The sequence below is a fragment of the Phyllostomus hastatus genome, unplaced genomic scaffold, assembly GCF_019186645.2.
Source record: "Phyllostomus hastatus isolate PE091 unplaced genomic scaffold, TTU_PhHast_1.1 phas_contig_159, whole genome shotgun sequence".
NCBI classification, from domain to species: Eukaryota; Metazoa; Chordata; class Mammalia; order Chiroptera; family Phyllostomidae; genus Phyllostomus; species Phyllostomus hastatus.
The window spans coordinates 9,253,677-9,279,473 of NW_025333640.1; the positions used below are offsets into that span (position 1 = coordinate 9,253,677).

The following is a 25,797-nucleotide window of genomic DNA, read 5'->3' on the forward strand; positions in this document are numbered from 1 at the left end:
TGTATGTGGTTTCAATAGAGGCATAAGGCACAGTCCCAGCCACTTGGTTGAAATCTCTCTTTGCCACCTAAGAGGTTTCTTTGTCTTGGGGAGTTTAAGTCACACTGCCTTCCTTTCCCGAGGCTTTCCACAGTATACCTGATGCACTAAATCACAGGTGACAGCACCCTCCTCCTCTTTCCCTTTGCAAGCCCCTTTTTCATCTGGGCGGCCCTGGGGAGAAGGATCCTTCACACTACTCTAACTAGTGTTGGTCATGGTTCAACTCCTGGAGTTAACAATTCACTATTTTTAGTGTCCTCTGAGGAGTCCAGGCCTCATAGATCTTCAGTGACACCAGGCCAGCTCCAAAACAAAAAGCAGGTCACGTTCCTCAGTGGGAAAGGGTTTTTTCTTTCTCTACCAGGGCCTGCTTGGCTCTTCTACCTGCCTGGGGTCTCACTCCGCTTCTGTTTTCCGGGGATGTAGGTGGTGCCAGGAGAAGAATCAGAGGCTCCTTGGTGGCCTCCAGGGCTGGCCAGGTTTCTCCAGGCATTGACTAATTTTGCTGGGAGGTCTCTCAATCACTCTCTCTATTTCTCAACAGAGAGCCTTCCCTCCTCAGTAGGAAGGAAAGTTGCCCACTTCACAGCCAGGAAAGGGACCTTCAGGATCTGGAAGGTTTTCCCAGGCCTCCCTTCCACCTACCTCCTGCGTTCGTGCCAGCTCACAAGGATCCTGATTTAATCGGTTCGTGATAAAGAAGAGAATTAAGATCAGCAAAGAAAAATTGGAATTAAAACAAAGGCAAAGAGCCCACCACGAGCTGTTTGATTATTTTCTCTGACTTTGCTATTTGATATGAACCTGCCTTGTCAGAAATAAAAATAAATAAGAACACAAAACGTCGACTGGTTCTACAGCACTGAATGTGTGCATGGTTGATACAGAGAGAAAAGAAAATAAATCTTGGTTACTTAATGAAAGGAAGAAGCAATTTGTGTAAACAGAGCTTTAGAAAAAGAAACCCAGAACGCACAGGAAAGGGTTGCGGCCACCATGGGTACCTTGGAAGACGGAGCGGGGACGGACGGGGACGCAGTGAATCGTCGCGGACGCCGCGGGCTCCGAGCAGCCCTAACACCCTGGACGCAGCCGCACATCACAAAGCCGAGAGCAGGCCTGATTTTATTTCATCATCAAAGGAATGGCTAAGTCAGCAAGACATCCATGTCTGCATCCTGGATAGCGCTACGAACTTGAGAAAGGTGCGCGTCGGGCTGGCTTCAACGGAACCAGGAAAGAGGCGACCAGTAGACTGTGCGGGAGAGAAAGCTCTTACCTGCAAGAAGGTACCTTCCTTGTGTCGTGACTGTGCTACACGCACTAGACGTAGTGAGCGCGCAAACACAGGCACAGCTGTGAGACCTGCGCACCTGGAGGTGCCCGCGGGGTCCCTTCCCAGAGAGGTGGTGCCTTCTGAAGGGTGTTGGCATCCACTGGGCTATTCTTCCGCCTTCAGTAGCATCCTGGATAACTTTCTGTTGAGTCTAGGAGTGTTCAGGAATCACAGCCTGCAGAAAAGAGAAAATGCATGTGAAAGTACTTTTTCAACCATAAAGGATTAGGATACTACTATGTGTATCTGAAAATTTCATAGGCAAAAGTGGGGACAACTGGTAAAAATATTCTTGGAAAAGTTCTGTTTTCATTTCATTAAACTTCTCTGCCACCACTCCCCACCCTTCCCCCCTTTAGCTCCCACTCTCATCTGAAGTTGACATTTACTGAAACTTCACACAGTATTTCTAAAATCCAGTCTTGTTGCCTTCTTCCTTTGTAAAGTTAAGCTGCCTGCAAACTGGGCTTTGAAATTAACCAGGGATCACTCTCGGTTCGGAAGCACAGAACCACTGTGTGTTCAGAAGTATGCTTAAAGGAAAAATTCCTCCAGTGCAGGCCTGGAGATGTGGAATAATAATTTACACATAGTGAGTCATAGCTATAACTCAATTTTACTTATCACTTTAATGTAATGTAAAAACTAGACCCAGTAGGCCCTTTCCTCATTTATTTTACAAATTGTAGGAGTTAAGTACTCTGCCCATACCTTGCTGCAGGGAAGTATAATTAGAGAATTTATGGTATTGCATTTTACCTTTGTACCCTAGATGAATAACTTCCTATGAAAAAAAAATAGGAACACTAGACATCAATGTGTATAGCAAATTTTGTGCATACATTTGAGAATGTTCTTGCATGCGTTTGGGGAACAGTGGATAACATGTTTCATGAAAGAGACAGAAGACCGGATGAATATATATTAGGCATTATTTTTGGCATTGGTGGCAACAGAATCCCTTTAGAGTAAAATTCAATAAAAACAAAAATATTTACAGTGGACATGGTCAGAAGAATAAAGTAGTCATATCAGAAAAGGAAAATCTCTTTTGCTTTGGAGGTAGGAGCGCTGCTGCTCGAGGAGAGGACCAGATGAGGACGCTCCCCCACCCTCTCCTTGGCATCAGCCCTTCACTCTCATGGCGAAACTTGCAGAGCCTAGGCTTCTCTTATCACTGCCCTCTGCTGCTCAGGCTTCCGTAGCTTTTCTTTTTGTCTCCTTCACTCCCCAGTGACAGAGTAACTTACAGTTCCCTGAAGTGGTGACCTGGAAAACATTTCTCTACCCCCACCTTCCGCCCCCAATAAAACTTACTAGTTTATTTTCTTCCAGGCCCAAGAGTCAATAGATAAACTTATTCATATGGAAGTGCTAATGGATGGCTTAATGTGTTCTCCTGTCCAATCTATTACGGTTCCCCAGAGGTTGATGTCTTCAATGCCATAAAAGAGGTGGCACTGAAAGTGAGAATTCTAGGTGGCTTTGCCACAAGGGCAGGTGTTCGGGGGAAGGTTGCTGATAAAGACCCTTTCAGCTATACTAGTATCTCATCTAACGTGGCCTGAAGTAGCCTGGGCCTTAGTGAGAGAACTCACTTAACCTCACAATTTGTAGGAAACCTGTGTTTCAAATTGAATTTTACTGAGAGGCCCAATACATGAAATGAATTAAGAAAAAAAACCCTGCCCTGGTGGAAAGGAGGGAGATGGGTCTGTAATCGAGAACTAGGCCAGTAGCAGCTCACCACCCTCAACATGTTTATGTCTCCCCTTGGGCTCCTGGGAGAACAATTTGAAAATTGTGATATTGCATGAAGTCAGCGTAGAAGATACAGACATCACTGCAGACATAGGACACAACTGGAAGGAGAGAGAAATTATATAATTAGAAGCATTATTTTGATCATGAATGAGAACAATCAGATATTATGTGATTAGGATTAATAGATCCCATATTCATTGATTCATGAATATGTTTATAAAGAATGATTACTAGAAGGGATTCACTTTTATATCTTCCTGTACCAAGGGTCTAGTAATGTCAGCATCTGTGTTGAGGAATGTACACTAGGTAACCACAATGTGAGGCTTGGGAAGAGAGCCACAGGAATGAAATGTTGTGTGAGTCATGGAGATATTGTTTTCTGTTTTCCTCATTTGCAACAGGTCAGACTGCACTGATAACAGCTGCAGAAACAATTGGGGACCTTATTCATAAAATGAAAGGCAGAATGCCAGATGGCAGCAAACCAAGGGAATTGAAGATGGAGAAGATTACAAAATGCTGGTGAAATAAGGAACAAGTCTCTTGGGGAATAAACACCCCTGTGTTTTTGTTAAAATGTAGAAATCAAATGTTTTTGTGTATAAAATCACAGTCAGTGTAAAATAAAAGCAATAAGTGTTTGTTAACTGCAAAGTTTACCTGTGGAGGAAAATAATTTTCTTAGTAGAAAGTTTGATCGGCTGTTCGGTTGGTCTGTCATTTTTCTTGTCTCTCTTCATAATCCCTATGTAATCCAGAAACAACCAGTAAAAGAAGAGACTCTCTGCTTCTTTAATTACTTCCTGTAAATTTGACAACTGCTACCCCAGTCTCATTGGCTGTTCGACTTATAAATAGGCCACTCTTTCAAAGACAGCATAATTATTTGGGTACACTTACTTCCCTAGCTATATATCATGCCTTTCAAAACTAAGTGCTTCCGACCTACCTTAACAGTGTCTTAACATCTCACTTGAGCAATATATTTAACTGTTAAATGTTACTTAATTTCTTAGCTGGTATGTTCAAACCACTGATGATAATGTATACCCAAAGTTTGAAATATAATCCCAAACAAAATGTATCAAAATTGAGGATTAAAAAAAACCCAGTCTTTGTGATGGATCAGAATTGTTGGAGCCTACTTAATTTCACTCACACCTGAATATTTTGTAGTTTACTGTGAATTTTGCTGTATATTTATGAGGCTGTGTTAGGTGAAATGCCCTTAGGAATAAAAGTAAACTTGTGAAAATATTATTTGTCTGTGTGGTTAGTTGGAAAGAAATACGCCATTAAGAAAAAATAGCATAAACTAGAACTATGTTATAATTCTGGTGATTTAATGAGTTACTAAAATTCATATATCTAAATACTAGCATTTTTCATTGAGTTCCAAGGAAAAATATTCTAATTTTTAAAAGTATGAGTGCTGGTGTAGATAAAAATAATCTAGACTAACTTTTTGAAAATCAAATTTTATTTATTGGTTTAAGATATTCTTATTAACAAAAATTGGGCCTTTACAATGAATAATTAAACTCTGAGTATTGATTTAAATACAAGATTAACCAGGAAGAATATTATAATTCAACGGTCATGCATGGAGTATACATTAAGATTCTGTTTTGCATAGTATCATGTTAAGGAAATATCTGGCATCTTTCCAGTAAACTTGATGCATTAAAAATAACCAATCTGATAGTTAAAGACTCTTAACTAATACATTTTGAGGGATTTAGCTTATCTGCTTTGGCTCTCTATTGATCAAATAAACCATTTGATTACAAACATGCACTTTACTGTGTACTGGGGAATATTTAAGGTTAGTACCTCTAGGTCCTATGTTTAACCACAAATGAATATTACATTGATTCTCATGCTTGGCTTTTAGGTATTATTTTATAACTTTAAATTAGAAAAACATCTTGGGGCTTTATCACTTCAGAGTTTGGTATATATGTTTAAAATAATTATAGGAAACGATAGGGCACTTAGGAAGCAGTAACAAGGTGGGTGGGCTCCATGTCATTTCTAATATGTGCAAGGTGAAGTGGGATGGACGTAATTATGAAACAAACTTTCAGTGCAAACACACATTCGGCAAACTCGGAATGCTGCAGAAATGGGAGATTTCTAAAATGAAACAGAATCACCCATTACAAATCAGTGATTCTGTTAATCTTTGTATCAACATATGCATCAGAACCAAAGGAAACAGGGTAACGTGGGCCTTATCTGGAACACATTACACTGTGGCAGTGGAACAATGCGCATCTGCATAAATGATTAGTGGTGCTTTAATTTCCCTTTAGAGGCTGTGTATGGGGAGGAAGTGTTTAAGAAAAACCCCTACTCCTCACTTTTTAATCCTTCTTAATTGAAGAGGAAGGTAGTAGAGATTCATTCTTACCATTGAGTAGTCTTTTCCAAACTTGAAAGCAAAAATTTCAAAATCAGTCAAGGAACATTTGTGACAGACACTTCTGTAAAGAAGCCAAGACACACAGTCTTTATAAATAGGCAGACAACATTTAAGTACATAAAGTGTTAAATAGACATGAATGAAATAAACAGATACATTTTTGTTTGTTACAAAATGCTAAACATATTTAAAAACCAACAAATTTTATTTGCATCTAATAAAATATCTTTAGAAGGACACACAAGAAGCTGATAACGTTGGTGGCATTCAGGTGGCGACCTAGCTGGTTGAAAGATAGGGTTAGGAGGAAGACACTTTCTGTATATACTTTTGTACCCCTTCGATTTTGAACACTGAGAATGTTCCACAAAGCCATTCCCAATCTAACAGAAGAAAATAAAATCAATGATTAAATACATGATTAGTTTCCAAAATAATTATTCAAATGGGTACCATCATACTTGGAAATTTTTGTTGGGCCTTGAAGAAGAAAGAGTAATCTGGACTGAATATTTAAAAATGAATAACCACCCTTTTCTCTGGGTTGCACTACTGTCTAATGAGCATGTAGTATGACTGCAGTGCTGTTAACGCCTAAATAACACACTCGCATCAGCTAGAGCTCTGCTTTGCCTTGGTGCAATTTTTGGAAAAAAGAAAAAAAGAGATGCATAATATTTGGATATACTGGAAGGAAGGGGCAACTGGCATGAAGCAAAAGTCCTAGGGAAAAAATGTAAGACATTTGTGATGGATCAGTTCGACTTTCAGTAATTTGGGAGGTCTGGTTGGAGAGATTAAGGTACAGATTATCAAGGTCCTTGAATGCCACGATGAGGAGTTAAGATTTAATAATAAAAGCAGTGAGAAGCTTTGGAATCTTTTGAACAGGGGAAATTAGCTTCCTTACAATGTTCAGTGTGTCTTGTGATGGGAGAGATTGGAGTCTAATACAACATTCCAGGCAGGGAGTGTGGGGTGTAGGTGGTGGGGCTGATGTGGAGAGGTTAGAGGAATGAGGCTGAGAAACAGTCCCAGCAACTGGACTGTGAGGCAAGCCGGTTTGCAGGAGGGTCCCCACAAAGACAGTGGCTTTATCAGCATCAGACTCTTAAGAGTCAAAAATAGCGAAGGCTGAGAAAAATGTTATTTCAATGTATTGATTTGTACATAAGTAATAGTTTAACTAGTACAGTAATCATTGAGATAGTAAAACCATATATTTTTATTAGGTTTCTTCATGAGTTTTGAAATGGGAGTTTTCTTGCCAAATACTGGTGGTTTCATCTCTCTCCCTCCCTCTCCTTCCCCCCATCCCACCCTTTTACTCATCTTCTCTGTCCAATGGTTTTGCCTATTCCACCTTGCTTCTGGCATCTCAAAAACTGTCAAGTTTTGAATGAGTGTATATTTTCATGAGAGTGGAGGGTGGAAACCAGATATTCAGGAATTATGGTGGAAGAGGTAAGGAAAAAAAGCAGTAATTAAAATAAAATAATCCAATGTCATTAATATTTTTTGAATGTTTACTATGTGCCAGAAACTGTGTTAGGCCTTGAGCTTGTCGCCTGGAACAAGACAACTTAATCTCTGCTGTTATGGAGTTTATAGCTCTTTTGAGAAGATAGACATGAAAAAAGTAACTAATGATGTGTGAATTATGTGTGCTAGAAGAAGAATGAGTGCTTGGGAAGTTTATAGCAAGGAAAAGAAGGACAGAAATGGAAAAATAGCTGGAGGAATGTGGTAGGGAGACATGAAGTAATTTTTTTCCCCAACTGGATACATGTGTCATTTAAGACATTAAAAGGAGTCCAGGGTGAGGACAAGAACAGATAAAAGATGCTGCGAAGTGCCTGGGGAGACAAGAGGAGGAGGAATTAAGCATAGGTGGAGAGGTTTACCTGTGGAAGGGAGGGGCATTAATTTTGGGAGGCAACAAGAAAGAAGTGGAAGTTACAATGTAGAGAGAATATTCTTTAGAGTTTGGGAGAAGGAAAGCTGACAGTATTTAGGATTTAGGGTAGAGCTGAGGTTTCAGGATTATGGGGTTGGAAAACCATTGGGAGAGTGTGTCGAGACTAATTGGCTTCATTCTGTTTCAAGGTTACAGATTGCACTATTAACCCCATGTCAACTCAAGGCGGTGTGTTGCAAAGGCATGGCCTGGCTCCACAGAGCCTGGGGTGGTGAAACTGTGTGATATAGCAAAACTATCAGCCTATTTGAAAGCCCTCACAAAGCATGCCCTAAGTGGAAACCTTCAAAATCAATAGGATTGCATAAAAGGCATTTTATTGGATACTTCTTTTTCATATTATATGAAGGTAGGATCTGTCATTTACTTGTATGTATGTAAAGCTCTCAAACAGTAAAGTCCTTGAGTGGCTAAAACAAAGCACAATAATTTAAATAGAATTGATTGTGTCAATCAGGAATTTTCAGCTGGGTTGGAAATCTCTAAGTTTTAGAGGGTGATAGAATCATGAGATTACAGAGGCCACAGACCTCCTGATGAAAGAATATAGTTCAGAGTTCACTAAGTGGCTTCTGTATGAGGTATTTCAGAAGAAGATGGAGTCATTTGGAGGCACGATTCAGAAGACTGAGTCCACAGGTTACTATTCTTATTTCCAGTTTCAGATAACAGCTACTGGAAAATGGGAAAAAACCTTTGTGACTGATGTTCCCAGTCATAGACGAGACGGATGTATCTGGAAGGGCCTCACAGTGTCTGCTCTGAGGCGGCTGGGGAAGCAAACGGGCAGAGAGGCCAGGTTGCCCCACTGTATGCTGCCTTCCGGCATGTCCCTCCCAGCTGCGCCCTCCTGACCAGGAGAGCCTCCTTCCCCTTTGTTTTTAGCCAGGGAAGAAAACCTGCCTCTCAACAGGCCTGGGAGGATGGACGGTACAGTCCAAAGCTGTGCAGATGCTAGTCAGGATTTCTATTAGCATATGTAACACATTGAATAGTTTTGGGAGTGTAATCCAGATTTGAGTATCCAGAAAAAGGCTACCTTCTGGCTAGAAACTAGACAGTATAAATCAAGCAGTCCACTGGAAATACAGTGTTGATAGGGCCACTGTAATTCACAGATAGATATTTTAATGAGGAATAAAGACATATTATGTTGTCATACACTCCCTGCAGAAATGTCTCTTTGCCATCTAGCTGTGAATGCATTTCCATTTTATGAAATGGTGCTACCTATCATTTTAGATCATGTCAGAAGTTGCAGCTAAGTATAAAGAGTTATTGCAATTTAAAAATTGGTATAATTCTGTTATTGCCATATTTTACAGGGCATCAGAAGTCAGTCTGTCCTCGTTATTTTTTTTTAAATTAAATCTTTCTATCAGATAACCTAAGCCTTTAAAGCCATATATCCTATTTTAATTAAAAAAAATTCTGGTTGTGATCATTGTATAGAATTAAAATCCCATGTAAAATATGGGAAGAGGGAAGGTAAGAGGAGGTCATATAGTGTTACCTGATAAAAGGAGACAGTAATATTTAAAATGAGGTAAGTGTTGCACCGATTTATGACGTATTTTATCTTCAGGAGAAACCATAGTTTATCGTCGTGTCATTCAGCTTGAATCATCAGCTGTATATCTTAGACTTTTTGAATGTAACTCTTGAGAGGGAATGACTTTCAGGGATGGGAGCTATGAGGCAGATCAAAAGCTTAAAGCAATTTTGCTTTGCTAGTTAAAAAATATTTTATCGGAACATATTTTGTTGTCACGCATGCATAAATATATATAGTTAAAAAGGGGGAGGGTCCCATAGTTGCTGGGTGTTGTTAATAGAAAGGCAAGTAAAAATAAAATATTCTTATAATGTCTATAATCTCAAATTATTTGCTTTTCCTGTTTTTCTTTTTTTTTTTTTAACATCTAATCTTGCACTAGTCATTCTCATCCATAGGCAATTCCTATTCTAGAAAATAGAAATAATTCATGATGCTAGGTTCACAGGCTAAATTTAACGTTGAATTTAAGGAACATAAATCCTTACGAAATAATAGTAAACACTAATTAGAGTGTCTTAGGAAGTTGATTAGAGTTCCACACAGTACATGAGTCAATATACTTAATCCATTGTATTCGTTTTCATTTTTTTAATTATTTTTTGTCACTGCAAATTATAATGTTTATATTCTTTGTTGCTTTCAACTAATAACACTGCAAATAGTTATAAAAAATCTTGCTAACAATCAATAGTTTGGTAATAATGTGTTCATTTTACTTCAGTCAATTTTTTTAACCTTAGTTTCAGATTTTCTCTTGATTTCATTTTTCCCCTCTTACATACTTTCAGAAACAAAGAAGAATATATTTTTCTTTAACCAGTGGAAAAGACTTTTATAATTTTTAACATTTTCTTTTTCAGGAGTTAATATTAAATTAGAATTAAATAATAGAAACAAACTGCTAAAGTCATCAGCGTCAGTAGAAATAGGGTTGAACTAGCAATGCTACCTACAGTCTGGAGACAGGAAGGAATGTAAGTTCTTTAAACAGTTTTGTGGAAATGAGTCCCAAAGGGTTGAAATTATTTGATTCAAAAATATTCAGTAGAAAAGACAGGAGAGAACAAGAGGGGATATTCTACTGTGTGTTCTTTACTTGTAAAATCTATTGCTTTTTGGCTTTTAAGACTACATTAATAAAGGAATCAGAGGTTAGTCGGCTCTTCCGTGTCCCCTTTACCAACCTCTTCCCCGAGAATAAATGCCTAGAATGCGCTCGGGCACATGTCATCTTTGGTGACCTCCAGGGAGCTAAGGATTCGAGGTTTTAGAAAGGGAGAAAGAATAAGGGCTCAGAAATTAAATGTACTGACCTCTTTCTGCAAAAAGCATGGGCATCTTGTAAAATATCGATTTCTCACTGCAGTGTTGTCACCTCTGTAAAATGGAAGAATAAAACAGGATTTCTTGAAAGGCTTTTAAAAATGGTAAAGCAAAAAAGGAAAAAAGAAATAGAAGCAGTCTAGTGTTTTAAGCTGACGTAACAATTTATACATGGAAGTTGGAGACGTCCATAAAATTCTTTGCATTATTTAGAGAACAGCAGCTTGAAGGGTTCTGATGCCTTGTATATCTTACCCTGACTTTATTAGAATGTTTACAAAAGGACTCACTTCATAACTCACATCCTTTCTTCAAGCAGTAACTATAAAGCAGCAAACATATGACAGATGTGTGTCTGTGTGTCCTTTCTGCCTTGTTTATGCTTTGTAGAAAGTTTCTTTTTTTTTTTAAGAAAATCATTAGTGGAGGATCATTTCCCATTAACATGCATTCTTTTGTTTGATTCTTTTTATTAAGCTTGCTGAAAAACTGTATTTTCATTAGGCCCGTCAGAGGAGATATTGACTAAGCTTCTGTATTTAATTTAGGTCACTGTAGTTTAAATTCACATTTACTATAGCTTATGGTAATAAAATACCTTTCAACATTTTCACCATATTTTATACTTTGCTCTTTCAAAGAATCTTTTTTCAAAGTCTCTTTGCCTTTTAAATTTTTTTTTTGGTACTTCGGCAAGGTGAATAAATATTTGATTACATAGAGTTTTTAAAAACCAAAAGATATCTTATAAAAACTTTAAAAAAAAGGGTCCCAGAATTTCTTATATTTAAACAGAGAATTATTATAACATGTATATATCCAACATACATACCAAGTAAAAACAATGCATGAAGGTAGAGTAAGTAGGAAAATAAATACTGAATACTAGACTTCATATGCAAAAAAATACAAGTCTATTTATTTATGATATTTTGTAAATATCTGTTATGTGGCAGATGTTGCATTAAATATTTAAATTTTCCAACCTAAACTACACTATGAGCTATTTTGATTTCTTCTCTTTCAGAAAGAGATTGAATGTACCACATGGATAAAATAGCACTAAATCAGATTCCACTCATCCAATGATTGGTTTAAGTGAAATTAATTAGTTTTATTAATTTACACTATTGATGAAATTAGTAATAATTCAGAGCAAAATAAGTTCATTAAAATAGTTAAAATATTTTTAAAAAACCCTTTTTCACCCCTTCACTTTGTGAGCCTTTGGATCCCTAGTGCAGATAAAGGAATAGAAATTTTAAAATGAGGGGTTTCTACAGTTGGAACATAGCACATGTTCATGTCCTGTAAAAGATTTTCTGTTCATTATAAATTTTAATGTCATAAAAATGTTTCATTATCATATAATTATAATATTGCATCATTATAATTTTTCATCATATATCAATATTTTAATCTAGTTAGAATTATTAATTCTTTTATTGTAAATTTTAAAAATATGATACTGTTTTGACTTTAGACAATTCACCTGGTGTTTTTTGCTGTGCCTAATTTTCTCCTTTCTATGTCTGCATTTTCCATTTTCTAAGAAAGACATTTCTATCATTGTGATTTCATTTATAAGGCTTTTGCTTTTCAGATATATTTTAAGGTTTTCTTTTAGTAAATCCTTCTTGGATATTAAATAAAGTGTCAGTTTATATTCTGCTTTTGAAGCTGCTGGATGGTTTTAAGGGAGTTTTTTCTAAAATTTCCTGACAAGTTTATTAAGTACTTTCCAATTAACTACCCCTCTAGACTTTTGACAATTCTTTAGTACAAGGGAATAACATTTCCTGGATGAGCTCATTCATAACAAACAAACATTTTAAATAGGGAAATTTCTTTATATAAATAATAAAATGGTTATAATGATTTTAATGATCACATTAATGTTTTTCATTACTACTTTATAATCATTTTATGAAGTATTTTTCTTAAAAACTTCAGTTGTAGTTGAAACATAGTTTAGTTATAGCATATGCACTGTTACTGTAATTACTCTGGTAGACTTATTTCTGAGGGTCTTTATAACTGAAGGATACAAATTCCATCAACAAAAGTGATTTCTCATGTTCTCCTGATAGATGCTTTGTGATTAATCAAAAGAAAAATATCACAATAATATTCTGAAACTGAACCAAAATGGTGAATCTTCAATGAGTGTTTTTAAGCCCACCTAATCCTAGGGAATATCCTATAATACTTCTTCAATTTAATAGTTTTAAGATTTGTAGTCATTATGTTCTAAAAATAAACAAAAACAATGAAACACTCCCATCTTTTTATATAGCTACCATCCATATCTATCCATTCATCCATCCACCCATCCATCACCTGCCTTGCTATCTATCAATCAATCATTTGCTACTGTAAAAAAACTATTCAAGTCTTCCAAATGTCCTCAGACCTGACTTTATTTGCATTTCACTTCAGAAGTGCTACATTTGAGAGAAATGTCACTATGTCCCTATAATTCAAAAACTATAAAAAAGTAAAAATACTTCTTTTTTAAATCATACTACATATAAAATATTTGCAATAACAAGGTATGATTTCAATTAAATTATTGTTAGGTTTATAGTTAGGGCCTGATGTCAAAGTAAAACTTCAAATTTAAATGGTATAAAGGGAAAAGTTATGGGAAACTAACCAATTGATTATTATAAGACTTATTGTCTTTTCCCAGAAGCCAAAGCCATCATGTTAACTGTATTATTTTATTACCATATATATTTTCTGATCCTTCAACATAGATGCTTTACAAAGAATGGCATCTTATGAATTAAAATAATTCATTGGTAGAAGATAAAAGGCAGTGTCAACTTTGTCTAATAGTTGAAAACCGTTGTAAAAATGTCTTCTCATTTTGAATTTTGATCATGTGCCTTTTTATTGCTGTAAGAAGACTAAGCCTTTCTGCCTGTTACATCGCTACAGTTCTTCCGTCCGAAGACAGGACTGTGAAAATCTGCAATAGCCTTCAATGTGACTTGATGAATAGCAAGAGAGCTTAGTGGAAATGTTGAACTCCTTCATGATTAAAAAGCAAACCTTTAATGTAGTTTTTGTTTACCATGTCATAAGTGCAGCGTTGGAAGTTACTGCCAAAGAGTCATTGGAACAGGCATCAGTAAGGCAATGTCAGCCAGCCAATGCTTTGAAAATGATTCAGTTCCTCTAGCCTTATGACTAAAATAATATCCAGTGGCTCCAGCCCCAAGCCTGGTTAATGCATCTGTCCAGAACACATAATTACTCGGTCATAACATTCCCCCGGCCACCAGCCAACAAACCAATCAGCATTTCTTCCTAACTCACTAGAATTTTTGCTGTGTCAAACTGTTTGATCTCTAGGTAGTAAAAATGCAAAAAATGGAAGGACACTGCACTGGAAGGTTTTAATTTGGAATAGTTTCTCATGGAAATTAAATTTGAAGAGAAACATGTTTTTGTTGTCATGACTGAAGCTGAAATTTTAATTTGGTATCCCTTTGCATATTGTGTAGTTTATTTTTTTAATTACAAGCTAGCATTTTTAGTAATTTCAATAAGGAAATATTCTAACAACAAAGTAGTGGTGAATAAATCTCCAGTTACTATTAAAAATAATTTTTTTCCCAAACACAAACAAATATTGTGGTGAAATTATTTTGGTTAACATAAATGTTGTATTGCATATATTTATGTATACGTGTGTGTATGCAGAATTCCTCATACCATCTTCAAAGAGCAATTACAAAAGCATGTATGTATTCATATATATGTGCATGTATGTATAGTCAAGGTTTTTATAAAAGTTCATTACATTAGAATGATTGTTAATGAAATCCTTGAAATGATTCTAGATTAATTTACATTATTTCTCATATTTGCACAGACTCATCTAATAATGTTTTAAAATGGATTTCAAAAGTCATTTTTGTGGGATGAAAATTCACTGAGTGTGTGAAATCTGAGCTTAGTTCTGAATAATAAATAGATTTAAGCCACCAGAAGAAGTGAGGAAGAACACTCCAGTTGGAAGGGAAGAAATGTCAGTGTGAACGAAAATGGCATGATCTGGAAACTGTAAGAGAGTGGGTCTTCCTGCTATGCCAAGGACATGTGTGAGAGTAACGTGAGATGGGGTTGTAATGGCTCGGATGAACCAGGTTGTGAAATGGCCTTCTTATGCACAATAGATGCATAGATAGGAGGGCTGATAAGTTGAAGAAATGAGAATACTTTAACTTTATAAATGGATGAAAGTATTTTCTCAATGATTTATCTCCTTGCAACATTTTTTCTGTACCAGGTTTAGAAGGCAACATGGTCATTGGATCATACTCCTGGCTTCATGATTGGTCTATAGAAAGAAGGGCAGAACTACTTTGTTTCCACAAGCAGTTGGCAAATTTACTGTAGCATCGCTTTATTATCTCAGGCACACACTACCTCTGAGGAAACGGAGCCTGGAAGGAAGATAAAAAATAGTATCATATGAAACAAATGTTGCCTTCCAAATAGTTGGTTACAGAGCATTCTGGAGGAAGAGGAAAGAATTATGCATGTACACGATATACAAACACCTGCTTACAAGCACATAATGTTCTCTTCCCAGTTTCTCTCTTGCTCTACCATACCATCATGCACACTTGTGTGTGGACATTCACACTTACAGTTGTGAATATCCTGGTCTTCAAGTCTCATTTCATTTCCCAGTTGCTGTTCATACTGTTGTTTGTGGGTCAAAACCTTGAGGTATTTACCAAGATACTGCAATAAATAACAAACATGAACCATCTCTAAGAAATAACTGCTTCCCTTTTTTAGTGATTGAAAGTTTTTTATTGCCCCAAAGGTGACTTGAGCTTCCACTAGTGTTGACATGGTTGGCCCCTCCAAGTCAGAGTGATTCAGCGAAGAGACTGTGTGGAATGCCAAAGCTGCTGCTATAATTTCAAATCTGTATTTCTGTGTCCAACTACATCCTTACAAGTCAATCCTGTCTGTAAAGAACTCTTGCTTAAAGGATAAGTGTAACTCTTAAAGTGATAAATACATTTAAGAAATTACTTTATCTTTTTTAAAATTTTATTTAAATTGTTGTTGCAGTACAATTTTCTATCTTTTACTCCCATCCCAACCCACCCACCCAGGCCTCCCCTCCTCCCTCCCATTTCCACCCACCCCTAGTTTTTATCCATGTGTTTTTTATACTCGTTCCTGTAAACCCTTCCCCTTTTCCCCTGCAATTCCCCTGAAATTCCCTCTCCTCTCCCCTCTGAACTCTGTTAGTTGGTTCTTTATTTCAGTATCTTTGGTTATATTTTGTTTCTTTGTTTTGTTGTTTAGGTTTCTGTTGAGAAATTACTTTATCTTAAGTAAGAAGACAGTATTGATGAGTTACTATTGTCTGTTTTTAATAAACTATCTGGTGATTTCAGAGTGGATATATATCTATAGAAATTTCTCTTTTGAGGTAATGGATTCATGCTCTAAGGTAGTACTGTCCAATAAACATGGAATAGGAGCCATATATGTCATTTTGAAATTTGTAGTGGTTTAATAGCCACATTAGAACAAGTAAAAAGAAACAGATGAAATTCACTTTAATGTTTTGCTTAACCTAATATATCCATAGTATTATTCCAATATTTAATCAATTAAAATATTAATTGACTAATATTTAAAAAATTAAATCCTCTAAATCCAGTGTGTATTTGATATTTGCAACATGTCTCAGTTTAGACTAGCTGTATTTCAACCGTCCAATAGCCACAGTGGCTAGTGGCTACCATAGTAGAGAGCAGAGCTCTAAAGCGAGAGAGCTGAACTCATGACTGGGGTATGTTCGCTTGGAGGCACGTTTGAAACTGATGTACACCTCTGTGTTTGGTCCTGCAGAGCAACACAGTGATGTTCCCCACAGATGACTTTTATCAGATACTTAACTCATTTAGATTTCTCCACATACTTACCATGTTTTATAGTCTTTATTGCTTCTTGAATTTCTGAGTTTCCCTCAGTGTCAAGTTTTATTCAGCCTGGAAACTGTTCTAAATGCAAGTCTGTTGGAGATGAATTTTCTCAGTTTTGTTTGTCTGAAAAAAATGTCTTAATTTCATCGCTATTTTTGGAGGGTATTTTTTGCTATGCATATAATTTGAATCTAAATTGTTATTTTATCTAAATACTTTAACTATAGTACTTTTTGGTTTTGTTTTTATTAGTGTTGTTTTTGCTGAGAAGTTAGTTGTCAGTCTTCAAGCCAGTTGTTGATCTTTTAAGGTAATCTGGTCTTTTTCTTTTAATCGCTTTTAAGATTTCTCTTTTGGGGTTGATTTTCTGCATGAGTTTCAATATCAGTTTTATCATGATGTGCATAGGATATTAATTTAAATTTTTTTTTCTACTTGTGCTTTCTATGGCTTCTTGAATACGTGGCTTGGTTTATTCCATTTGTTTGGAAACATTCTCAGACATTTTCTCTAAAGATAACTGCCATTCCATCTCCTCCTGTTTTTCTTCTGGGATTTCTATTGTAATTATGTCAGGCTTTTAAACTATATCCCTTTATGATTCTTATTTTCTTTTCTGTATTTTTCATTTTTCAGTCTCTCCATGCTTCATTCTGAAAATTTTCTTCTGATCTACATCTCAGTTTACTAATTCTCTTTTTTAATCATCTTTAATTTACTATAAAACCCGTTTGTTGAAATTTTAACTTCGGTAATTGTTTATAGTTGTTCTGGAATTTCTAATTCAAAAATTGATTTTAGTTTTCTACTAACATTTGAAGCCTTATCTTTTGTGTCTTAGAACAGAATAAGCTTACTTCCAAATTTAGAGTTCCTGCGGGTCTGTTTTTTTATTTTTGCTATTTTTCAGTAGTATTGCTTTTCTGTGCCTGTTTCTCTCCCCTCTGCTTTGCCCCCCCCCATGCAGTATGTTCATAGATTACCCTTAAAATATCTGGAAAAGAGGACAATGCTAAAATTTCTAGAGAGGATTTACTTTTTTCTCTACCAGGCATCTGAGAACACTGGCAAGTTGGGGATCATCTTCATCTGATTTCATGTATTGAGAAGATTTTAAGCTGAGCTATGGCTCTTGCAAGTGCTCTGCATTACACTGCAGACTAATCCTCCTCCTTCACCCTTATCATCTGAATATGCGTTCCCTCCCAGTCCCCACCGAGAGTAAGGAGATTCAGCTGGGATTCAGCCCACTTTGGCAGGCTCCGGACTGTTTTTATGCTCTCTGTTAAAAGCCCTATTTATTCTCTCGACCTTCCTCTGGCGCATTAAGGGAAAAGAAGGGTGAAAAGTGATCACAGGGCTTGGCTCACTTTTCTGGTTTTCTTTTGTACCTCAAGATCCGGAACCAGTAGCTTTTCACTAACATGTTTGCTCTTCTGTATCTTAAAGCAGATGTTTTGTCCAGTTTTTCAGTACAAAGCAGAGGAGTATTCTGAATTATTTACTCTACCACTCTCCCTATAATTCTTTCTGATTCCTAAAGCTGATGATCTTGTTGTTTGCCTTTTGATCAAACTCACCCCACTACAGTGGCAGTTTCTTTGCCCTTGGTTGGAGCTGATCTGACAGGCTAAAGTAGAATCCCTGTAGGCTAAACATCATTTAAAGAAATTTCATATTATTCTCCCCTAAGGTTTTTTCCACTCAGATTTAACTAGATACACCTCAAACATTTGCCCATTATTTTACCTTTCATTTGAGAAAAAGTAGACATTTTTCAGTTATGTGAAACACCCCCAAATAGCTCTGGTTTACATCTTGGGATCACGGGATATTAGTAAAATATATGTCAAATATTAATTAGTACAGAAGCCCTAGAGATACTTTTTCTAAATGTTATTCAATATGAGGAATTTTTAGCATAGCTTTTGAAAAAAGTAACTGGCAAGTTTTTTTTCTTCACGTACACTTGTTTCTAACTGTATTGTTAGAGATCGTTTCAGCTAATGTTGTGTGTGTGTGTTGGGGGGGGGTTAACTTTGGTTATTTTGCTCATTTACATGCCAGAGAATGACATGATATTTGGAAAGACTGAAGATGAACTACAGTAGTAGATTTCTTGGAGTCTAATGGAGATGCTCACATAGAGTCCTTTGGTAAGTGCTTTAGATATTCGGAGAAAGTTGATATATACCCCAGTCTTAGTTAATTTAGATGTAAAAGAGATTTAATTCATCTAGGAATTCCCACTCATATTTTCCTTAACTCTGGGCTCTCTTAGTTAGTGTGTCAGAGGCAGCTTACACACCCCTCCTCACTCTCTGAGGAGGTGTGCCTGCTTCTATAGAAGAATAGGCTCCCTGTGGCAGCGGCTCCCCATTTCCTCATGTTGCTCATGGACTTACCTTTAAAGGGTCAGCTGACCCTCCCTATGCTGCAATTCTTGCTCGGGGGGCGCATGACTTCCTTGTCACTGGAAAGGCAGATACCAGAGCATCCATTGAGAGCTCATGTAGGAGCAACCTATAAGTATCAAGGACCTTGGGGCATGTTTTGAACGATAGGAGGGCTGGTAGATAAATTCTTTTCTCTTCTTCCATCATAAAAACAATTGTTTAGACACTCAGTAGCTTTATAAATGCACACTGGAGAGATCTGTCTTGTAAAAATGAACAGTCTGCTCACCAGGAAGCTGTGTTCAGCATTACTCATATTTGATCGCCCTCACCTTTCCTTCCCCATGTCTGCGTTTCTGCATCTACTCCTCAACAAAGGAGAGCACATCTACTCCTCAATAAAGCACATCTGGTTTAGCCTGGGGTTCTGTTTCTAGGGAACTAGGCTAAGATAGGCAGTATCAGCTACAGAATGAATATTTATGACCGTGATATTGTTAGCTTAGAAGAGTCTTAGTAAACACACATGGAATATTGATTAAAGGCTTACATTTCCCAGAAAATGTTTTGATAAAAATGTTTAGCTAATTAAAGCTTAAAATGTCAATAAGAGCAAAGATTTAGTGAGAATCTGTGCTCTGCCAGGCACTGTGATAAGTGCAATGTTTTCTCGTTAGCCTTCAAAAGCCCAATTGGTTGGCATTACCATTGACTCAATCTGTGTATCTGGAGAAACTAAAGCTTTTGGTAGTTAAATAACTTAGGTAGAATCATGAGTTAGTGTCAAAACTGGATACAAATTATACAGTTTCAGAACATACGGTTTTTTAAAAAATATTTTATTGACTATGCTATTACAGTTGTCCCATTTCCCCTTTATTCCCCTCTGCCTTGCACACCCCCTCCCACCCACATTTCCCTCCTTTAGTTCATGTCCATAAGTCAAACATATAAGTTCTTTGGCTTCTACATTTCCTATACTATTCTTAACCTCCCCCTGTCTATTTTCTACCTACCATCTATGCTACTTATTCTCTGTGCCTTTTATCCCATTCTCTCCTCTCCCACTCCACCGCTGATAACCTTCCATGTGATCTCCATTTCTGTGATTCTGTTCGTGTTCTAGTTGTTTGCTTAGTTCATTTTTGTTTTCATTTTGTTGTTAGTTTTGGTTGTTAATAACTGTGAGTTTATTGTAATTTACTGTTCATATTTTTATCTTCTTTTTCTTACATAAGTCCCTTTAACATTTTGTATAATAAGGGCTGGGTGATTATGAACTCTTTTAACTTGACCTTATCTGGGAAGTACTTTATGTGTCCTTCTGTTCTAAATGATAGCTTTGCTGGATAGAGCAATCTTGGATGTAGGTCCTTGCCTTTCATGACTTCCAATACTTCTTTCTAGCCCCTTCTTGCCTACAATATTTCTTTTGAGAAATCAGTTGACAGTCTTATGAGAACTCCTTTGTTCAACTGTTTCCTTTTCTCTTGCTGCTTTTAAGATTCTCTATTTTTAATCTTGGCTAATGTAATTATGATGTGCCTTGGTGTGTTCCTTCTTGAGTCCAACTTCTTTGGGACTCTCTGAGCTTCCTGGACTTCCTGGAAGTCTATTTCCTTTGCCAGATTGGGGAAGTTCTCCTTCATTATTTGTTCAAATAAGTTTTCCATTTCTTGCTCTTCCTCTTCTCCTTCTGGCACCCCTATAATTCAGATGTTGGAATGTTTAAAGATGTCCTGAAGGTTCCTAAGTTTCTCCTCATTTTTTTTTGTATTCTTGTTTCTTCATTCTGCTCTGGTTGAATGTTTCTTTCTTCTTTCTGGTCCAAACCATTGATTTGAGCCCCAGTTTCCTTTCCATCACTGTTGGTTTCCTATACATTTTCCTTTATTTCACTCAGCATAGCCTTCATTTTTTCCTCTAGTTTGTGACCATATTCAACTAATTCTGTGAGCATCCTGATTACCAGTGTTTTGAAGTGTGCATATGATAGGTTGGCTATTTCTTCATTACTTAGTTGTATTTTTTCTGGCACTTTGATCTGTTCTTTCATTTGGGCCATTTTTTTTTGGTCTCCATGCACCTGTTACATAGCAAAGGATGGAGCCTTAGGTTTTCACCAGGGCGGGGCAACCCAGTCGCTGCATTGTGACGCTGTATGTGGGGGAAGGATCCAAGAGGGAAGAGTGCCACTTGCTCCACCCTCTGCTGGTTTTCAGTCACTTCCTCTTTACCCACAATCAAATTGGTCCCTTCTGGTGCTAATTCCCAGGTAGGTGGGTTTACGTATGTTCTAGGACCCTGTGGGTCTCTCCAACAACTCTCCTGTGAGGCTGGGAGTTTCTCCTGCTGACACCTCAATCCCCACAGGTGTTTTCAATCAGAGGCTTTGCGGCTTTATTTCCCCACACTAGGACCCTGGGTTGCTCGATCTATTTCGCTCCCCAGTTTCAGAACTTATGTTTTTACCTGCAAACTGGAGTGCATGTCCAAATTTTTATTTTTGTTTTTACATCTATTTTATTTAGTTAGGTTGGTCATGCTATTACTTTTTACTGTGGTTACTTCTAGGAAGGGCATCTAAGGAAGGCACACTTTTCAGTATTTTCATCTACCTACTCTTTTCCTTAACAAAGCTTCTTTTGGGGACACTTCTAGTAGGTCTGTGTCTCCATTTAGCATAACTTTTCTCAAAGTGCTAACATCATTATCCACATTCTCAAAGTCAAAGTCAAAAAGAGTCTGCAGTTGTTTCTGTGAGGGGTGAGGGATTGGGAAACAAGAGGAATAAGTCAGAATTTTTAAAAAATGTACAGTACTGAAATTTGAGTCATAAATTAAAAAAAAATGCCTATTCATTGGCCCTTATACTAAGAGAGTAGGGCAAGTTTTAAATAGCTATTCTATTTCATATATTGAATATCTGAGAAAATAATAAAATTGATAAATGTTGTTGTTAAAACTAGTAAATAAGATATCTGTTAATTCAAGTTAATTACCAAAATCAATGAACTGATGTTTTCCTGAGAGCAGAAAAATGAACAAATTTAGAAAAAGGTCCATTTGTTTGAAACAATGGAAGCAATACAGTCATATTGTCTTCAATTTATTTTATTCTTTTTTTTTAACTTACAAACTTGATTTAAAACAACACTATCTTCAACAAAATGCATCTAAATGAGGATATGGATTATATTTAAATTACAGGTAAGAAATATTTTTGGAATCCATTTGACCAAAATGGATTCTAAGTAGGTAAGCATGCATCTCAGTAGGAAATCTGACAAATCAAATATTTTCAGAATTAAACAATAATACCCATCAAGTACCTATCTTGTGCCTACTACCTACTAGGCACAATTGTAGGTGCTAGGAATGAGGAAGTGAAAAAGACAAAATCCCTGTCCTCATGAAGCTTCTATTCTACTGAGGGAAATAATAAAAAAAAACATAAAATATATTTTTAGATTGAGATAAGTACTATGAGAAATAATAAATCATTTTGGGATGACAGTCCTTGATGAAGTAGTGGTGGTGGAAATCAGCCATTTTAGCCAAAGTGATCATTTTAAAGAGTCTAGATTCTCAAGTATAAAATGTTATTGATGATGAGGATCTGAAGATTTACTCTTAGGTGCCATGAACTTCTGCAAGTATGGATCTACATGGAATCACAAAGATAAAAAGGTTTTTATAACTCACGTTGTTCAATTCCTTCATGTTAGACGACATTGACAACAGGAATTCCAGTTGACTTTACCCTAGTTTACAAAAGTGATCAGGAGCAAGGCTGGCCCTCTAACCTAGGCTTTCTAGTTCTCAGTCAAGCATTCTTTAGCCATCTTTCATTCACTCTGTTTCTGTATGAATAAAAGAATATGATTCAACTCCATGTATCCACAGCACTTCTTCTAATCTGACAGTCTTCAGGTCTTCATTTCAACTTCTCAGTTTTTCCTCATTGCCTTATTTAAAATTTCAGTCTTTACCCATTGGTACATAACTCTCCACAAGTTGCTTTTGTTTTGGAACATTGCACAAGTCACTGCCTTTTGTTCCAGATTATTCTTTCAAGGATGTCCTTGAGAGATTAAGACTGTGTCACCTTCAAAACAAAGGGCAGGTTTCTTTTAGGCTTTGGAAGATAGTAAGAGTGTCATCCTTTCAACCAAAGGGTGTGTGGTCAGGTCCCTAAGCTCAAGATTCCTCTCTGGTAACACAACCCAAAGCTGAATGTAGAGTTGTGTTAGAGATCCTCCTCTGCTATTTGTCTTCTGGGCAGGTCAGGATTTAACATGACTACCTCTGCTCTTTGAGGTCCAAAGCTCTCACTCTCTGGTGCTGTCCTGATGATGGGAAAGGCAGAAGCCTGAGTCTTAACAGCCCAAACTGTGGTGTTATGACACCTTCACTAGCAGGGGTACTTAATAAATCTCAACAAAATTCAGGGGCCTGAATTTTCACCAAGAGAAGATTCTTGATATTCTGTGGGTGATTCACACAGCTCAGTCCCTCTGGAAGTGAAAGTCTGTTCTCCCATCTCTGGTCAAAACCTTGATGGAGTTGTTGTCTTTTTACCAACATCTGGGTTGTTGCCATTGGCTGATGTGTGTGTTTGGTTTGCTATATAATTGGAAAACTACAGGCAGGCAGGGGCTGGCTGGTTAAAATCTTTCTTTGGGGTCACAAACTCTGGAAACAGATTGAACTGTCTGGGTCACTGGTCTAGAGGGCCACAGGAAGAGCCTATTCTCTGATGATACTAACTTGCTTTTCTCTCCCCAAAATGGTAAGTTGCATCATCAGGGTGATTGTAAGTGACCGTTAAGGATTTAAAAGGAACAGCAGCAGTAGATTACATAGTTCTCAGAGGACAGTGAAGATCTCCCCAAATGAAAGTACTCTTTAGAGGGCGGTGAGGTAGAGGGATGACTGACTTCCTGTGTGTACCCTGGGAGAAGTTGTTCCTACCTTGGGAATCATTATTTAGAAAAGGTGGTAGGAAACTGGTGTCTGACTTTAGCTAAAGTGATTAATGACACTCTCTTCATACTGGTAATCATTCAGGTTAATCTCAGCTCACTGGTCAGGGGGTTATGCATGCCAGAATTGCCCTGGGCTTTCCCTTTGTACCTGGCTTTATGCTTTGGGCAAAGTAGAGAAATCCACCTGACTTTCTTCAGTAGACCCTTATGGTTTATGGAATTTGTTCATATGATTGAGTCTTGGGCATTGGGTGGCATGTTCTTGCCATTCTGTTGGTAGTAGCCTTAATAAAATGCTGTATGAGACAAATTGAACATATTTGATAAATGGGGGAGTTGATATTTACTGGGAGATAATTCTTCATCTATGTCTCATATTTCTGTGTATCTTATGAATGAAAAACTAATAGCTTTTTATTCTGGACTATCTTTTTAAGGATGTTTGTATAGCTGGCATCCATGGAAGATACAAATCATTTTAACCCATAGAGCAAAGGGAGGCATGATTACTTCCAATATAAAAAAGGTGATGATGTTGCCTCCAGAAGAAAGGCCAGGGAGGCTCAGTCTGTTGTAAAAGATTTGAGTTTCCTAAGCTCAGAGTTCTTATCTATAATGTAACCCACTGTGTGTAAGCATCATGTGGTTGCCTTCTCATCACTGCTGGAAATTCAACCTTGAGGAAATGCTGCAGTCTGATCCTCTGTTTACTGCTTGCTGTGAGTAATAGAGTCCTTTGTCTTTGACCCAGGAGTCCTGAGACTCCTGCTAGAACCCATGAGTCCATTCCAGGTTAATTTGTTGGCTTGCAAATAGGGTAAATTCTCAGACTCTCCACAGTTCTTGACAGTGCCCTCCCTACAACTTTTGTTTTATTTTTCTCTTTAATATACATCATCATCCAATATACCGTACTTATGTTTGGTTTATTTATCCTGTTAATTGTTTCTCTCCTCTAGGAGGAAGTTTTGTTTGTTTTGTTCATTGCTGTGGCCCCAGTGCCTAGTACAGGGTGGGTCTATAGTTGGTAGCTCACAAATACTTTTGAGCAAATGAATTTGCTGTATTTGCATCTTCAGCATCCATGCAGGTGGAAAGTAGCCAAATAAAGTATACTGTGATCCAACCTCGTGATTAATATTGTTGATAATGTCTATGGGTGAACAGAGTAGTACATATGGATGTAAGCTGGTATAGCTTCAAGTATGCCCAGAAAATTGCACCATCTAGCACGGAATCTTGTATCTCTTTATTTCTCCTAAATAATCTGTCCCTATAGCTCTTGTCTTATCTTTTTTATTATGTTTCGAAGGAAAAAGTTGGCTGACTACTTGGAATTAAACTTATCTGTGCTCTTGTTATCATCACTGTCTGAGTCCTCTGGCCCTACTCCCAATATTCTGCCCCATCTTCTGTGTCTTCCTTTTTAGCTGTTTTCCCTGCACCCTACCAAATGGCTATTTGTCTCTTGTCACTTGCTTTAAAATCATTTACAACTGTCTCATCTCTGTTACCACCTTGAACTTTTTATTTATTGCTCTTGCTGTTTACTACTAATTTCTCAGAAAGGTGGTTTATTTAGATGCCATTTCCTCTCTTAACATTGACATCATTTTCAGCCTTAGCTACTTGATTTCTTCACCCACCACCACAGAAAGTGTTCTGTGATTATTAATGACCAGAATTTACAAAATCCAGAAATCTCTTCTCATATTCCTTCTTCCTAAAACACTTCATAGTGATCTCAATTCCTACCTACCAACTAATTATTGAAATTCCTTTCTCCTTTTGTTTCTACTATATAGAGTGATTTTGTGTTTATCTTCCTATATAATGATTACTGTTTTCGGTATTTCTATTTTTCCTTATTTAATATCTAAATACAGATATTTATTAATCCAACAAGTGTTTATTGAGTGCTTAGGTATTCTAAGAATTAGGCTGTATTAGTGAACAGTATATCCAAAGATCACGAGCTTACATTCTAACAAAGAGAGTTGGGCAACAATAAATATAAT

The 25,797-nt window shown here is 36.9% G+C and overlaps 1 long non-coding RNA gene and 1 other non-coding gene across 2 annotated transcripts; one reads left to right on the forward strand and one right to left on the reverse strand.

Annotated features, from left to right (window-relative positions):
- Positions 1–3,836: 3,836 nt before the first annotated feature.
- LOC123814060 lies at positions 3,837–10,483 on the reverse strand. The gene is made up of 3 exons (XR_006784834.1): positions 10,420–10,483; positions 5,559–5,631; positions 3,837–3,890 (listed from the first exon to the last, which is right to left on the reverse strand). It is a non-coding gene; the product is annotated as an uncharacterized LOC123814060 (long non-coding RNA).
- LOC123814259 lies at positions 6,097–6,224 on the forward strand. Its single transcript, XR_006784878.1, has one exon. It is a non-coding gene; the product is annotated as a U4atac minor spliceosomal RNA (small nuclear RNA).
- Positions 10,484–25,797: the final 15,314 nt, after the last annotated feature.